Here is a 17,598-nt window from a genome sequence, read left to right on the forward strand (position 1 = left end):
AATTTTGGATAAATATAAAAAAGATAAATAATTTTATATACATGAAACTTTAAAGAATATTACAAAACAATAAAAAAAATTTAACATTTTTGTTACTTCTAATTATTTCATTTGTAAATATTCTTATTTTTCTCAAATAGTGTCATCCCTAAAATTGATACTTTGAATTACTTGCTACAATAAAAATAGAGTATGTCAAAATTAAAATTTATAAATACAAATTTCATGTAAATTATTTAGTTTTGAAATGTTGACTATTATAATCCAGGCTTTCCTGGCTATAATATTCTGGCTTGATAATACTAACCAATGGATTTGCAATTATGTCTCAGTATAAATTGATGTTTTGATGCATCTTTTTTTAATGGTTGCTCATAGATTGTTGCTGTTTATAAATGTCTCAGATATTCCCACTGAATAACTTATTATTGCTTTTGCCTTAACAATGATTTCATCAGTATAGATCTTCTGAAAATTCATAGCTCAAAATTGATATATTAATTTTGCATTCATTTGAGTTATGATACTTCCATGCATTCTATTGATTTTTTTTAATATAGTAATTTTAAATTTCATTTTACAAGAGAATGGAATTGACATTCTTTATAAATATAGAAGATTCTAAAGAGCTTGCCTTATTGAAATATATCTTCATTTAACATTAATTAAATATATGTGAAAAAAGTAAAATAATATAACTTAAGTAATTTATCTTTTTTTAAACTATTAGGATGTGTTTTATTTCTCTAATTTATTTCTAATTTTAATCTTTTCTTTGTAAATAGTTTCCTTTTAGCTGTAAATTTTTGTTTTAACTTCATATTTTCTTGGTTGTCATAATGCTCAGTTAAATCCTTTAATTTACTACAGAATTTTGTTTTCATGCAATAAAATCTTCTCTTTTCATAAAAGTTCGAGAACATTTAAATTAAAATTAATCACTAAAATCGATTTGAAAAAAAAATACTAGCTATAATCTTCAATTTGATCTGTGAAGGAAAAAATGCAAAGGAAGCAGCAAAAATCTCAGTTTATTGACCTTTGCTATTTTTTATTCTTGCTTAGGTTTATATGTACAACGATAAAGTGGTCAGTTTAAAAATAATCAAAAAGTATCTGTCTAAGTACCTATTTCACATCAAATAATGACACAAGCTAAAAGAGTTGGAAATATTTTTTTACTCTGCCCAGCATTACAGACAGAGGTCAAGGATTATATACCAATACCTAGTATTTTGAACATTTTCCATTCATGATCCCATTTTGGTATTAAAAATTTTGCAGCAACCTCAAATATCCCTGAGTGTTAAAAATAAAATATAAATTTGATGAAAAAAGAACATGTAATGAAGTATTTAGAAAATGTTTTTGAAATAAATCTTATGCCTACTTTCTGATGAAGAGTCTTATTCAATAAGAATTGGAGCTTTCAAAATATTTAAAAGTTGCTACTTTATCCCATTCGAGATATCAGCCATTGCTGAAGGTTTACCGATTATATATATATATATATATATATATATATATATATTGAATCAAGTTCTTCACAAAAAGTGTTCTATATGCCTTTTTTCTATAAATTTTCATACATTTTGTTAGCAAAAATAACCATCTTGTCTAAAACCATCCAGGTATAACTTACTATTCAGATGTTATTATTTTGTGTTGTTTTCTACCCACTTGGTTCGCCAGGATTACTGTCTGTGATTAATATTTATATATAGCTTCATATTCATTGATTCTGTTAGTAAATTATTTTTTGTCATTAAATTGTACCTGGTATTAAAGCTATTATTTTAATAATTTTATACTTCTTTCTCCATATTTTATGCCTTGATCATCTAGCAGAATTGAGTTCATTAATATCATAGTGTTATTAAAAGCATAATTTATAGCATCCAGTTCATCTATTTTTTAACTTCCTTAATATTGTAACTTTTCTGTAGATAAATCATGTAAATTCTCCAAATATTGAATGTGTTCTTCCTTTTTTTGTGTTTTGATAATGAAAGAAAATTCTGGTATTAAAAATTTGATAAAATTATCATATCACTCTGAATTTCAGTTCAACAATTAAATCTTGAAAATTTAGCAAAAACTATTTTTAATAAATTACCGAAATTCGAGAAAAATTTGCACCACAATTAAATATGTATTATTAAAAAGACAATTTCTTAAGTTTAAAAATGGTGTAAAAAATTATTTTTGGGTTATTATATTTTTGGAAGTTACGATAAAAAAAAAGAGCGTCTAAATTTTCATGAATTAAAAAATTGCTCCGAGGTGAATTTTCTACTTTCTTAAGTGTATCTATGCCAAATTTGGTAACTAGGTAAATCGTCTGTACTGTTGAGTTTCAAAATAGCCACTTATCGATGATCGTTACTCAATCATCTGTATCGTTATCGGAGATTAATTGTATCTTTGTTCTTTTATTTATCTACCACTTTTAGAAGTGTGCAGTAAAATTGTTCTGTTTAAAAATGGAATGGGCTGAAAGCTATTTTATTAGAAAGCATTTAAAAAGATCATTCATCAATTAATGCGATTTTAATTTCATATACAAGCGGCCCTGAACTTTGCTGAGATTCAAGAAATACACAGTAATTTTCGATTTATTTATAAAATAATTTATTTTAAATTGATTTTTTTATCCAAAATGATTCTTATGCGCATATGACTAAAAATAAAACATGAAGACTTCAGGGTGATTTCTGTTATTAATAATTCTTTTGTTAGACAAATTTGTACACATTTTTTTTCTCAAAATTAAACTTATAATGTAAATAGGAATATTTTGAAAAAAATTAGTAATTATTCAGTGAAATGATCCAACTTTGATTCTTTTCTTTGGTTTTATTTGCATTTAAATTATTCTTTTCCACACTGTGCTAAATTAAAGGGAACATAGAAGCTGTGAAGAATTAAGAGATTTGTAAGTATAACAAAGTAATGCATTCTAACCTAATTATGTTTATATGTATATATATATATTATTTTGCTTTTCAGTTCTTCCACCAAAATGTCATTTTATCCATAAAACAGAAAAATTTGAATACATAATAATTTTTAAAAAATTGATGGCTGGGAAAAAAAACTGGTGAAAAAAAATTATTTTAACATTTGGTAATAAATGAGAAAATAATCATTATTTTTCTGATATTCATAAAGTATAGTATTGCCTTATTATATGACGAAATCAGAAAAAGTCAACGACAGTCCAACTCAACGACAGGAAAAAGAAGATGTCTGGCCCATGGGGGGATCGAACCCACGACCTTCGCGTTATTAGCACGACGCTCTAACCAACTGAGCTAATGGGCCACAATCGTCACAGAACTAGTTTTCTTCAGTTAGTTAAAGTAGCTTTGATATTCCCTCAACAGTTTTGCAGTGCATATTTAGGTCAGTGTAACTGGTTTATCTACATTTTTTTTATACTAATGTTAAAATTTCTTGCTAATTGAATCTAAACGCATTCTGAATATTTATACACTTTTGAGTTGTTTTATATTTGAATCCAAAGAAATTCGGTTGGCATTTTACGTGGTGAAGGCGCACTTTCTCACAATGTTAGAGGCCAAGACGGTCGCCTGGCAAACCCAATTTCACAATTAATTATCACATCCATCCATCCATGTATCCTTACTTGATGCATATTAAATCGGTGAGGAGATTAAACATAACATCCTTCCACTGGTGTGATATGGAAAGTTAGTGGGAAAAGGGTCTTTTTTATGTCATCTGACCTTGACATTTCTTGACCTGTCCGAAAATATTTCTATTGTAATTTCAAAACGACACACTAATAAAAATCCGCATTACGTTTTTATTTACTTGCAGAGAAAATATTATAATAGGTAAGAAATTCCAGCTCCAGATTTTGATATATCTGCGCATTTTAGATTTCCCTAAATCTGAAAAAAAAATGAAATTTTTTACTGTTTGTCTGTGAATACATTAGTCAAAATATATAAAACTATATTAAATTAAATTTGATATCACACAATAATTTCACTGACACCGAATTTTTAGTTTCTATCAAATTTAAAACGAAGTCCGATATAGTCTTTTCGTATACTTGTTGAACAAAACGCAAAGAGCTAGTTGAATGAAATTCGGTATACAATTTGTATCATCAGAAACGAAGATGTGTATTAAATGTTGGACCCAATTCTTCAAAGGACTGACTGTTCTCTTGGTCGATATATTTTCAAACATGTGAACGCGATACCGAAAAGCTCAACGAATTGAATAAATGAAATATGGTATATAATTTTATGACCAAAACTTTAGATCTATATAAAAGTTTGGATTTAATCAATTGGATGGAAAACGTCCAAAATTCACTCTAGTGCTCGCTCAGTGTCATCCTCGTCATCTGACTGCGGTTCAAAATTACGAGTTCCGTCCCAAAATAGACCTAATGTTGCTTTAAAAAACACGGATTGTTAATATAATTAATCTTCACTGTACCAGGGAACACAAGACGTATGTCCATTCTCGGATTCTAGAACACTCTGTTGTGTTGTTCGAATAGAATAAAAAGACATGGATATTAAAATTTATACAAACAGGTGTATTTAAAAAAAACCAGTTATCATTTAAATCCTAACTTTTATTGAATGCATCTCCAGCAAAATAAATGGAAATAGCGTTCTCATTTATTATATAATAGTTTGGTGAGTGGCCTTAGCTCAAAACTGTACAGTGTATATATCTCCTATGAATCTGATAGCACGAAGGTCACGCATGCGTAGTACATCCTTCAACCCGAGAACGAATTAGCTTAGCCATTTTGTTTGATTGCGTAAACGTTTGAAGTTGTTGTTTGTCGGTAATCATATTTAAATCAATCAATCGGCCCGCCAGCTGTCTAATAAAAGCTGTTATAGAGTTTTTTTGAACGCAAGAAATATTCGGCCTTGCGAAATTTATCACCATGAATGTGAAACTTAGTGAGAAAAATGCGATGATTGAAAGTGGATTAAAATGTTCAACGATGGAAAGTGAAACTATCTACGACGCGGAGGGCAGCGTAGACGTCCATCCTTTATCTCCGAAGAATTCGGGCCATTAGAATGCATTCTAGCACGTACTGAAGTAGGAAACTAATTTCGTGTTAAACCTGCATTTAAAAAAAAAAAAAATCTTACATTTTTACAAAGTTACTATGATAAAAATTACCTGAAATTTACCTGTTGATTAAATTAAAAATATGTTTAAAAGGGAAATTAAATTCACAGCTTTTTACGAGAGAGGCTCCACGATATGCATTGACAGAAATTGCTTAAATCCACCACTGCTTGTAGAGTGAGTTGAATCAAGTTTCCGACCAAATCCATCATTGGGTTGAATATCTATCGATTTGTATATTTCTTGCAGTTAAGATTTATATCAAAAAATGGGAGACACTTCAAAATGAGTCGGTGAAGCAAATTAGCAATATGCCGTGTTTTGTTCGAAATAATAATATAAATAAAGAATTTAAATTCTTCAACATCAAAAATTTCACAAAAAAAAATGTCAACTTTTATATATATATATATATATATATATATATATATACTGAATAAATACGGCGATGTAGCTATGAAAGAAATTGAAACATACGATCTTAAATGTCTTAGAAACAGCGGGAGGCTTAGGTGATTCATCTGCAATTGCTGCTACCATTAATTTGTTGCACTAACATGACTCTACAATACGAACTTTGCCAATTAATTCCATAGTGTAAAAATTATAATGTAATGTAATTTTTTCCCCTCTTTTTTTTAATTCTTATTTTGCTTCTCTTTAATTTTTCATTTTAACTTCAATAATTATTATGCATTATTTAATTTTCAAAGCACAATGAACTACTGTTCATTTCAGTATTCTGTGACGACCATTTTTCGACGATTCTATCTCATTAAGGGGAGAGACGCGGATGGATGAGCGCTTTTCCGAAATTCTTCGACATTCTTTGACCTTGCTTTTCGCCCTATTAAATATTTTTTTTATTATTATTATTATTTTTTGCTCAATTTTTTTTCACGTGTATGTGAGTGTCGTGTCGTTTCTGACGGTATTATTTTAATTCAGTCCGCGAGTAATCCGAGTTTATATTATTGTTAAATGTAAACATTACCTTCTTTCATCTTTCCTCTCGTGCTTATTTTGATGAATTAAACCCATCCTAAAGCATGCGCAAAGGGTGGAAGGTTTTAGAATCCGTTATCAAACAATATCTATGTAATGTCACTTTTTCTCCCCTCTATTTGTTGTGTTTGAAGGTTAGGAACCTTGAGTTCGTGCAATCCGCCCACAAATCGGTTTGTTTATTCTTGAGTATGTAAACGAAATAATTCAGAAAAATAATAAACTACTGTTCTTTTCAGTATTCTTAGACGACCATTCTTAGACGCCTCTATTTCATTAAGGGATGAGACACGTAAGAAAATGTGCATTTCCGGCATTTTACTTTATAGTTAAATATAAACATCCCCTCCTTTCATCTTTCGTCTCACCCCTATTTTGCCAAATTAAATCCATCCTAACGCATGCGCAAAAGCGCGGAGGGTTTTAGAAACCGTTAGCAAACAATACATAAATAATATTCTGTTTTGATAGCAAAATTGTGAATTAAATTTTGAATGCAATGTATCTAGAAGAGACTCGAAACGAATACTCGATATTCTTCAAAAAGCCCCGAAATACATTATGTAAGTGAGTATACTCCAGCTACTTTAACTCTTTAAACGGCTATTTTTTTCTAGTCATATTATGTTAAAATATTTTTAGGCTTGAAATTAGAATAAGAAAAGGGATTCATTTAGCGTATTAGATAAATTTAATTTGATTCATTAATTAATTTGGTTAATTAATTATTCAGTAACAAATCAAGACACATCATTTTGTTTGAGATAAAGAACTGAAGCAGCTTTCTGTCTTTCTAAAAAAATTTGTCAGAACTGATGCCAACTTACATAAATTCATACAAAGATTGATAAATTTGGTGGGAAGCATACTTCCCACGGCCCTAGAAAGGTTAATATCAATATTATACAAGTAAATTTAAATAATGGTTTTAATCATTGCCTGATGAATCATTTGCCTTTGAACAGCGACGGAGTTTGATATTTTTCTGTTTGATGTAGCTTCTGACGATCCATATAATGAGAAAATACTCCGTTTTTTATTTTCTCATATACGTATAATGTACAGTAATTGCCAAAATATTCGAACTCGAGCTTTTGACGAATATCCGCATTTTAGAAGTTCGAAAAATAGGTTTTTATAAAATGTTCATCTGTCAGTCTATCTGTATGTGACAAAGGTAACTCAAAAACGCTTTGAGGTTGATAATTGAAATTTGGTACACGGTCTTTACACCACATTTGCAGATTTCTATCAAATTTTGAGTAAAATCTATTCGGAGGAGGTCCAGTTGTTCGAATATAATTTAACGCGATAATAACAAACGAAGAGATCTAGATAGATAAAATTTGGTACACAGATTTAACATCTATAGTGTAGATACCTGCCAAATTTTGAACCAAATGCAACAATCGTTGGACTGTCTGTCTGTTTGTACGTTCAGAAATATGTAAACGCTATAATTCGAAAACTCAGTGACTTAAATATATCAAATTTGGCATGGCATCTTGTGACTACAAGTGCAGTTTTGTGTCAAATTTTTGTTATAATCGGTTTGGAAAAACGTATCTGAAACACGAATTCGATTTTTGGATACTATTAACCCCATGCTAGAGATTTATCGCCAAATAACTCGCCAAGGATGACCCGAAAGATTCAGTAAAATTGCTAAATTCACAACAAAGGATAATATTTCATAACAATTGTACGCTAATGCCACGTAAGACGTTTTTTGGAATGACAAGTTTATTAGAAAACATGCGACATAGTTGTGAGGAGACTACTGCATTCAGTTTCCCGTTTCAACACATTTTAAATTTAATCAACACTCTAACGATTTATTTTATGCATTTATTCTTTCGTAAACGAAATATAATCATCAACAAATTCGAACTCACGAATTTGACAAATCTCCAAATTCCAGACATTCCTGAGGGCAAAAAACGTATTTTTGGCAATATGTTTATCTGTCTGTGAACATGATAACTCAAAAATGTTTTGAGCTAGACGGCTGAAATTTGGTATGTACATAGGAATACGACTAAATTTGTAGATATCTGTCAAGTTTTGAATGGAATCTATTCAGTAGAAATCTGACTGGCTGTGACTATCTCGTGACTATAACTGTAGCTTCGTGCCAAATTTTGCTGTCGGTCGGCCAGCAAAACAACGTCTAAAATCATGTTCTTGCAATAGATTTTGTAATAATGTTAGATTCATTCCAACGATCTACGTTTCATAACAATACTTCACCAATATCATGCAAATTATTTGCGGGCCTTACCCAAGTTCTATAATTTAATGCTCTGAGAGTGAAATAAGTCCTTTATTGGAGATTCTGCGAAAAAATCTTGGAGAGAACACTTCGTTTTTATTATTATAATTATTCTAGTAATTTCATAAAATATATATTTTATTCATTTATTTATTTATGAAGATTGCGCTTCAGTTACATTTGACGTAGCATTAAATACATTTAAGCAGAAGATCAGTATTTTTAAAAGCTGTGATAATTAAGTGTAGTAGTAAAGAACTTGGCAATTGTGTGAAAATTAATTATTACTGACAAAGCGTTAATAATACATTTCTTTTTTTTTTTTTTTTTTTGTAATTCATATGATTTATATATTTTTCTAATTTTGCGTTTAGCATTTAAGCTAATAACATCTTTCTAATCGACTTGCCTGTCACTCCCTCCACTAGCGACTCTAAATATCCCCCTATTCTAAAATCCGCAACTTTCTTTAAATATCTGGATGATAAATTGTTTATATTAAGAAGTTGTTCGTTATCAACACATTTGGAACCGCATCTGTTAGAAAAATTTTATCATGCGAGAACATGATGTTGTTTTGGTTTGAGGTTTTTGAAGCCTCAAAATGCACGGGCAGAAAATGGGTGATTTGTCGCTTTTGAGGTATCAATTTTTCGCTTTTAGGGTTATTAGAAAATAATAAAGAAGTTGTCACATTTGGCGACTTATCGCCAACAAAAAAAATTACAACTTGGCATGACTTGCCGCAACTTGTCATGATGTACCCGATTCTCTTGTCTGGCCAACAAAGAGAGATATCGAAAGGCATGTGTGTGTGTGTGTAATTTTTTTTAAAAAAGTAATTCATTTCTCAATTTTTTTAGCAGACAAAAAAGTTTTGGAGCTCAAAAATTTTTCATATATAAATTTATTTTTTTTTTTTTTTTTCTTTTTTCTAAAAGTTGATGACTGCGCAATGCAATAATCGCGTAATCATTCCAAACCAGTTAAAACCGAATTTACGAAAAAAAAAAAAAAAAAAATCTGACCTTGAGGAAAAAGTTTTCGAACTCGAAGGAATGATTTTGAGATACAAAATAAGAACCATCTTAATGCGTCTTATCATGCGTAATCTGACAGTCATATGATTGTTTCAAACCGGTTTAAACTGATTTTTCACGAAAAAAATTCTGACCTCCAGATGATATACCACATGACTTAAAAAAATAATGATGTTCTCACATGATAACATGAAATCTGCGGTAGTGGAATTTGTGTAAAAATCTTTATAAAAATACCTGCACCGGTCTTTGATTATTTGGATCAGTTAATTTTATAAAATCACATATCGCTCTTACGGAATCCTATATTTCCTTTTAGTTTACAGTTATATTCGCTACAACTTCGAACTAACTATTTTATGGTAATGAATTCATGTGTAAAGATAAAACAGCATAAGGCAATAGATCTCAAAGAAATGTGGTTTTTAGAGACAAGCATGGGTGATTCAAAAGTTGAAAGATATATTCGAGATTCTGTTTTATTGACCGTTAAAAAATTCCAGCTGTACCTACTTATTCAGGGCAAATGTTTTGAATAACTCTGCTTTATAGCTAAGCATACTAGAAAAAATTAGCTTCTGTGTAAAAATTTTTGGGTCTATTTGAAAAATTTGCATCTAAATAACAATCAAACTCTAATTAATTGTAAATCAATAGTTGCTTCTCCAAAACAAGCAACAAGAGCAGGTTTTGGTGAAATAATGGAATCATACATTTGGTTAAAAAGTTAACCCTCCATTTATCTTGCACAACCACCTACAAAGTAATCTCTCATGCCATTATTCTATTCACCTATTATGTCCGGAGGTTAAGAACTTTGAGTTCAAGCACTCCATGGCACTCCTCTTAAATCGGCAAATCGAATAATGGAAGACGTCACAGTCTAATGACAAACAGAAAGTTTATGTTATTTAAAGTATAAAATGTGCGCAGTGAATGTCATACTATGTATTTGTCTGTCATCAAACATTTTACGTAGTGCAATGATTCTATGTTTACATCTTGTTTGTACATTAACATTATCTCATTAAAAAGTCGATTTTTTCTTTGTGAAAATAGCGAATATTTTTTACTAAATATCCATAACCATTAACAGTTTGCTTTATTATAGCATTCGAATTTTGTTATAATTTATATTCTTTGACAAATTACATTGAATTTTATATTTGCATAATTTGAGTTTTAATGAACTTATTTAATGCTAATGCTAATTTTGCTAACTTTTTAAATTTTTAAAAATATTCTTATTAAAAACTTTATTAGACAAAAACTAATTTATATCTTTCACTCATATTTGTACAGTAAATTCTCTGTATATTCTGTAATTCCAGAAATACAGAAAAAGCAATCTATAAGATCTTACAATTGTTTTAATGCTTCAAAATATGAAAAAAAATTATATCAGGTATTTATGAATCGAACTACAGTATTAAAGACTAAATAGAAATACAGCGAATATTTCTTAGTTCTGAAACTCAATATATTTCTTAAGTTGTCTATATTACTTTGAATGAATTATTTGATGAATTTTAAACTAGAAAGATTTTGCCTTAATAAAAATTTATATTATTAGCTAAAAACCGTAAATGTTCTTTTGCGAAAAATATTTATGATTTTTAACTGATATATTTTTGTTTCAAAGGAGGGTTGGTTTTTTTCCCCTAACTTTTGCAAAAAAAAAAAAAAAAAAAAAAAAAAAAAAAAGTTTTTTTACAACTTTTTTTTTTCTCACCAAAAATACAATTCAAATTTAATGGCATATTGCATACTCTTTATTTAAGAAAAGAAAATTGCTCTTAACCTCCAAATAAAAATTTAAAAAAAATGTTGAATTTCAATGGAGTGCATGGATTACCAGGTGTCTAGATTGCGTTATGTTTAAATATTGTGTTTTTTTTATGTACAGGATAAAAAAGGACGTGACATGAAAGCCCTTTTTATGACAACTTGCAATTAATTACATGTGAGATGGTTTTTAAAGACTAATGCATTTATCATCTAACGAAAGCGCTTTGACTACAATATATCTTAGTTACAAATTAAATGTGATTTAAGATTAAATATGCTACCTAATTTTATTTTTTAATACACTATACCACGTACATCTTTTAATAACACTGCCATTGAAACTTTGTTTCATATAACAAGTATTTTCTCACGATTCGTCGATGTCAATACTTCATATTATCTTAAAAATCTCATCAAAATCTCATCTCAGAAACGCAGTTATTCCCAGTAACTTCCGTTTATGAAAACACGGTTTCTGTGATTCATTTGTTTGAAATGAAAATCTCATTAGCGAATATTTCGCATGCATTTTATAGCCGTAATAAATCGTTATTTTGTTCTACTTTCGCATGGGTAATATTTACAGAAAGACTTCTGTTGGTAGATCATGTGAAGATGAAAAGTCGGTTATTCTATAAATTCTTGTCATAAAAAAAGATCATCACATGATTTGAGAATGCGGCCACTTTTCAGCTTGCGAAATAATGTAACAAACACATGAGTTTCGAAAGTCATTACGAAAGCAATTATGAAAATAATCGTTTGCGCTTTTGCGCATTAATCAAAATATTTTTATTTTTATTCGAATGCATCAAACAACAAATAAGCAGTGTTTCTGAGAATTCATAATTTTAATTTCATTCTATTCAATAAAATATAGAAAATTCGTATTTATTTAATATCTAAAAACTAATCTATTTGGAAATATATATTAGTAGAATTCTACATTAAAAAAAAATCTTGTTTTTTAATTAAATATTTTTGTAACTAAATCGACAATCTACTTTATTAAAAAAGGAATTGTATTTTCTTTTTAATACGATATTTTACGGTAGTTTTAATACCATTAAATACTAATGCATGTTTCTCTAAAGAAATAATAATTTCGATTATTGAAATGATTAATTTAATGCATAGAAATTAAATTGTTTGATTTAGTTACAGAATTGTAAATAGATCGTAAATATATTAATAAAACTCCAAAAATGTTTGACTGATGACACGTTGTGGAAAAAAACATTACTTCGTAATCTAGAATAACAATTTATAATCAGCATAAAAAATAAAACACTTAAAAAGTGAATGGCCTAAAAATTATTGCACTTCCTTCAATAACGATAAGGACTACAGATTTTAAGAGATAATCTAGGAGAGAGTTATAAAATAAATTGAATTCGTTTACTCAATTCCTAGAAAGAACTGCTACAAAAAAAGAAAAGGAAAAGAATTCCAAGTCTCTACAGTTCAGATCTAAAAATAAATCCTAAACGAATAGGTCCTTAACTCCAATTTTTGAGTATTTCTATAAAGTCGTTACGTCTAATTTAATATCTGAAGAATATGTAATTCTCATAATATCATATCAGTACGAAACTTTTTTAAACAATTACTCATGAAAAAAATAATCTTTGAAATATGCATAAAAATTTTATAAAATGTTTAGAACTAAATTCTGAATTTATAAATCATTTTCGACATATGCCAGTTATTCACAACTATAACTGTTTATTTTAAACTGTTTTAATAATCAAAAATGTTTCTAAAAGTAATTTTAAATATCCTAAAACTAATATTAAATATTATTTCAAAACGACGAAAAAAGGAAAGGTGGGAGAAATTTATATTTATACATGATATTTTAAGCTGATTTTATAAGTATTGAGCTGAAATTTTGTTTGCTCTTTTCCTAACATCTTTAAAATCCTCATAAAAACGAATAAGTTTTTCTTTAGTTAAAAAAATCAAAAATAGAGAGAAAGTTAATCATTAAAAAAGAATTTAATGAAAGGAGATAACAAAGCATAATGCGGTTTTTTACAATCACTTTTACTATTATTATTATTCCATAGTGATCATAGATTGGGAGACAATAAGCTATTTGTAGTAAAATTGGCGAAAAGAATTCTTTTAAAATGAACTTTCTTGAAAAACAATGTTTGTTTGTTGTTCTTTTAATACGAACTTCTTATTCCAAAGTAAAAAAGAAAAAAAATGGTAATTTGGGACATTTAATTCAAATTCAGAACAAAGAACCGGAAATTAAAATTATTCTAGCAAATGGAGAGCATCCGGTTATTTCAAAAGAATAACCTTCACCTTCTTTTTTTGCATACCAAATGTGAGCGATCATATTTTATGTATAAGAAAAGTTACGAAGAGATCATTTTTACTTTAACTTCTTTTTTTTAACTAACTTTTTCTACAATTTAATTTTGTTAATTTTTTATATCATGTTAGTTATTCACTTAAATCTGAGGTTCGGAATATTTCATTCAAATTAGGAAAAAAAAAAAAAAAAAAAAGACAGATAATCAAAATTTAGAACTTTTCTAGCTATCACTTTATTTTATGAGAAGTTCTTTAGATATCATGACAGTGAATCACTTAAAGCTTTTGCGGTTAAACACTAACAAGGCGCGTGATTATTCATAACTTGCGCATTGAACCATCTCTGCGGTTATGTTCAGTATATGATGAATTTGATTTTCCACATAAGATGATGATTCATCTGTAGCAAACGATTTTTCCAATTGGTAATGATGATGATAGCATTACGATGCACGGCAACAGTTATTTCGATATTCAATTAGTTTTTTGTTAAAGAGTTTCTCTTAAATATAATATCTAACTGCTTTTTATGATTTTGTTCAAAATAATAGCAACTCATCAGATCAAAATAGTAGTGCTGAAATAACATCTTAAATAAAGAACTTCGTCTTTAATTTGTCAAAAATTCTTAATTTAAATACAGAATGTAATATTTTCTGCATTTCTTACTGATTAAATAATCTTTATTCAATATCTTTGGATTTCAGTTATGTTATAATTTTATCATTAAAAGAATATTAATCCGATTATTCTATAGACAAAATTTTCTGAACATTGAACTGTCTATCAATTTGACAGCACAAAATGCACATCGAATTATTCATGTACAAGAGTATTTATAAATATGATAAAATAGGCGATAAATCATATCGTTTTCTTTTTTAGTAAATTTAAACTTTTATCTTATTTTTCACTGACAATAATTACCCTCAAAATTATTTTGATCATAATTAATTTTTGTGTAAAAAAATAAATGCAATTTGTTTTGAAAAACTGTTATCTTTATTCAGAATGCAAAATCTAATTAAAATTACTTTTCAAATTTATTTTAATTTTTTATTCGAATAATTTTTATTAAGTATTAAAAAGGAGATTTCAAAATCAGATATGGAGCTGCAAGATTATACTACAAGGATCAAAAAGTAATTGGAGTGCTGACATAAAATAAAAAGTATCAATTTATTGGTCAAAAGTTATTGCATCTCCTTGAAAGTAATTCCCTCTGACTGTAATGCGCTTCTGCCAAGGTTTTTTCCAATCGTAAAAACATCCCGTAAAGTCGCTTTTGTTAAATCCCTTTTTCTGAGAAACGATTTTTTTAAATCGAATTTATAGACTCAAAATGGTGATCAAAAAAACACAATTTTAATCATGAAATAAGAAAACTCAATGCCATCTCAGATTAATATGGAACTTGTGGTTCAGTATTTGTTAAATGTTCGGCTAAAAACACAGAACTAATATTTGTACAACCAGGAAGTACATTACCGCTGTACAAAACTCATACATTTTCTCACCTCATTTCAGTAGTATTCGAAATACGCGTTGCTTCACGGGAGCGGTGCAAAAAATTAATTTCCTAATTTATATCTCAAACTAGCCCACGTTAACTTCATTCGAAAAATGTTCTCTTATTTCCTGATTTAATTACCAATTTAATTATTTCTAACATGTACTTAACAAGATTGCTGATTCCCACACCGTGAGCGAAAGGACAAGATTCCTTAATGCCCATGCATCTTTTTAAAAGAAATCTATGATTATCTTACCTACGTCGATAAGTGGCAAAAAAAGAATCTCCTAGTAAAATCATTGAAGGGATAAATTTCTCCCTGTTTTGACCTCGTAATTTTGAACCTCGGTCAGATAACGAGGGTGGCATTTGAGCTCCCTCTCCATACCACTTAAATCTATGAAATAAATTCCAAAAGAAAGCATTGAAGATCAATTTGTTCACCTTTTAATGAAGATTGCTCACAAATAATGTTTAATATACTATGCTGATAAATTTCGATTGTGTGTGTATCTTTTGAATCTAAAAGCTCTGCTCTAGGAGTACTCTTTTAACAAATTGAACCTAAATGGAATTGGAAAATTACAGTAATGCTTGAGTGCACATTTTGCGTAGCTATTATCTGCTGGAATCTTTTTAGTGATATTTGTTGTGTCGGGCAAGCGTTTATCTCACACATTATGCATCATTTAAAAATCAGTCAACATAATGCAATAATTAATAATTTACCAAGTTATTTACTTTGATTCTCATGTTTAAAAGAAATAAATACAAAGGCAGGCTAAAATCCCATCACTATAAAATTGCTCTACGTTTGTAAAATTCATTTTAATCTTTTAAATTCATTCTGAATGAATTTTTAGATCTCAGCGAGATGTTATTGTATTAATTCAATCTACAATTGTTAACATGTATATTTTTTAATACCATTTGATTCATTCATTACTTTTAATTCAAAGTCACTTCCCACTATGAGTAAAGAGAAGAAGCATATTTCATTTACAGAAATGATCTAAATAGCGTTGATCAAAATAGGAGGGAACTCATAAGAAAAGATAATTCCGGTGTTATAAAGATTAAACTTTCATTGCAATCGCATGCAAAGGTGATCGGATAATATTTATAAATTGGTTAAAGGAGAGTTTACCATCGTCAAATTGTGCAGCACAATAAAAGACCATGCTTATCTCGGGAAGATCATGCGACCATGGATGGAACAATGACAAATAGTTGCTCCGTCAGGATAACTATTTGCTATTATTCCACAACAATGCCAAATTATTTACAGTGGCTCACAAAATTGAGAGTACACCTTACTTTTACTCTGTAAATCCGACTTTCAATATAAATAACACACTACCGCGAATTACAAACATGTTTTTATTTTTACACATAACAAATGGTTTAATTTAGAGTAAAAATAAAGAAAAATCAAGGGAAAACTTCTAAATTGAAAAGTTTCAGAAGCATTTTAAATAAACATATGCAGAATTTTGCCTCAAAAAATTGAGAATACATCAATGAAATTTTTGTAATGTCTCACATAGAAAGAACGTGTTAGTATTTAGTTGCATGTCTTTTGACTCTTATAATGGCCTCTAAATGTCGTGGTATCCATTGGAACAATTTTTGGTGGTATCTGAAGATCTTTTATCCCCTTCTTCTTGCAGCACTTGTTTTAAATGGGTTTTGTTTTTAATTTTGTGTATTTGGACCACTGCTTCGAGTATGGCCCACGAATATTCAATGGCATTGATGTCAGGGTATTGTGGTGGTGTGTGTAGCTGCTGTTTGCAATGAAAAAGACACCATATTCTGACCTTACGAGCATTCTGTTTGGGGTTGTTTTCCTGCTGGAAAATCGAATTTCCATCTAAACCCAAATTTTTAACACTTTTTTTTAGATTGCTGTGACCATATGGTTAATCCAACTTGTTGCAGAAACATTTCAAATCATAGGCAAAAGTTTAAGTGATGAAACTGTGTGAAATGCCATTAGACAAGCTGGATATAAAAATCGCATTGTTAGAGAGAAACCGTTCATCATCTTTCAAATTCATAAAAAAGTATTTGAAGTTTGCAAAAACTCATCAACTAAAGACCAATAACCTTAGGAAGAAAGCTATATTTAATAATTAAAGGAAACTCAACATTTTTGGCAGTGACAGCCATCGTACTGTATGAAGAAAGCGTAATACTGCTTTGGATCCAAAAAATTTACATCCTACAGTTAAACATGATGGTGACTCCGTCATGATTTGAGTTTGCATGGCTTCATCTGGGGTAGGAAATTTAATTTTTATAGATGACATTATAAACGTTATTGTTTACTTGGATATACTTCGCAGCAATCGAAAGGAAAGTGCTAAAAATTTGGGTTTAGAAGTAAATTTCATTTTCCAATAAGACAACGATCCCAAACAGAATGCATGTAACGTCAAAATATGGCGTCTTTATCATTGCAAACAGCAGTTACACACACCAACACAGTACCCCGACATCAATACCACTGAATA

General features: G+C 29.0%; 1 non-coding gene across 1 annotated transcript; it reads right to left on the bottom strand.

Moving 5' to 3' along the window:
- Window positions 1–3,250: 3,250 nt before the first annotated feature.
- Window positions 3,251–3,324, bottom strand: Trnai-aau (transfer RNA isoleucine (anticodon AAU)). The gene has a single exon. It is a non-coding gene; the product is annotated as a tRNA-Ile (tRNA).
- Between the last annotated feature and the right edge of the window lie 14,274 nt (window positions 3,325–17,598).

Source organism: Argiope bruennichi, chromosome 8 (genome assembly GCF_947563725.1).
Source record: "Argiope bruennichi chromosome 8, qqArgBrue1.1, whole genome shotgun sequence".
Taxonomy (NCBI): domain Eukaryota; kingdom Metazoa; phylum Arthropoda; class Arachnida; order Araneae; family Araneidae; genus Argiope; species Argiope bruennichi.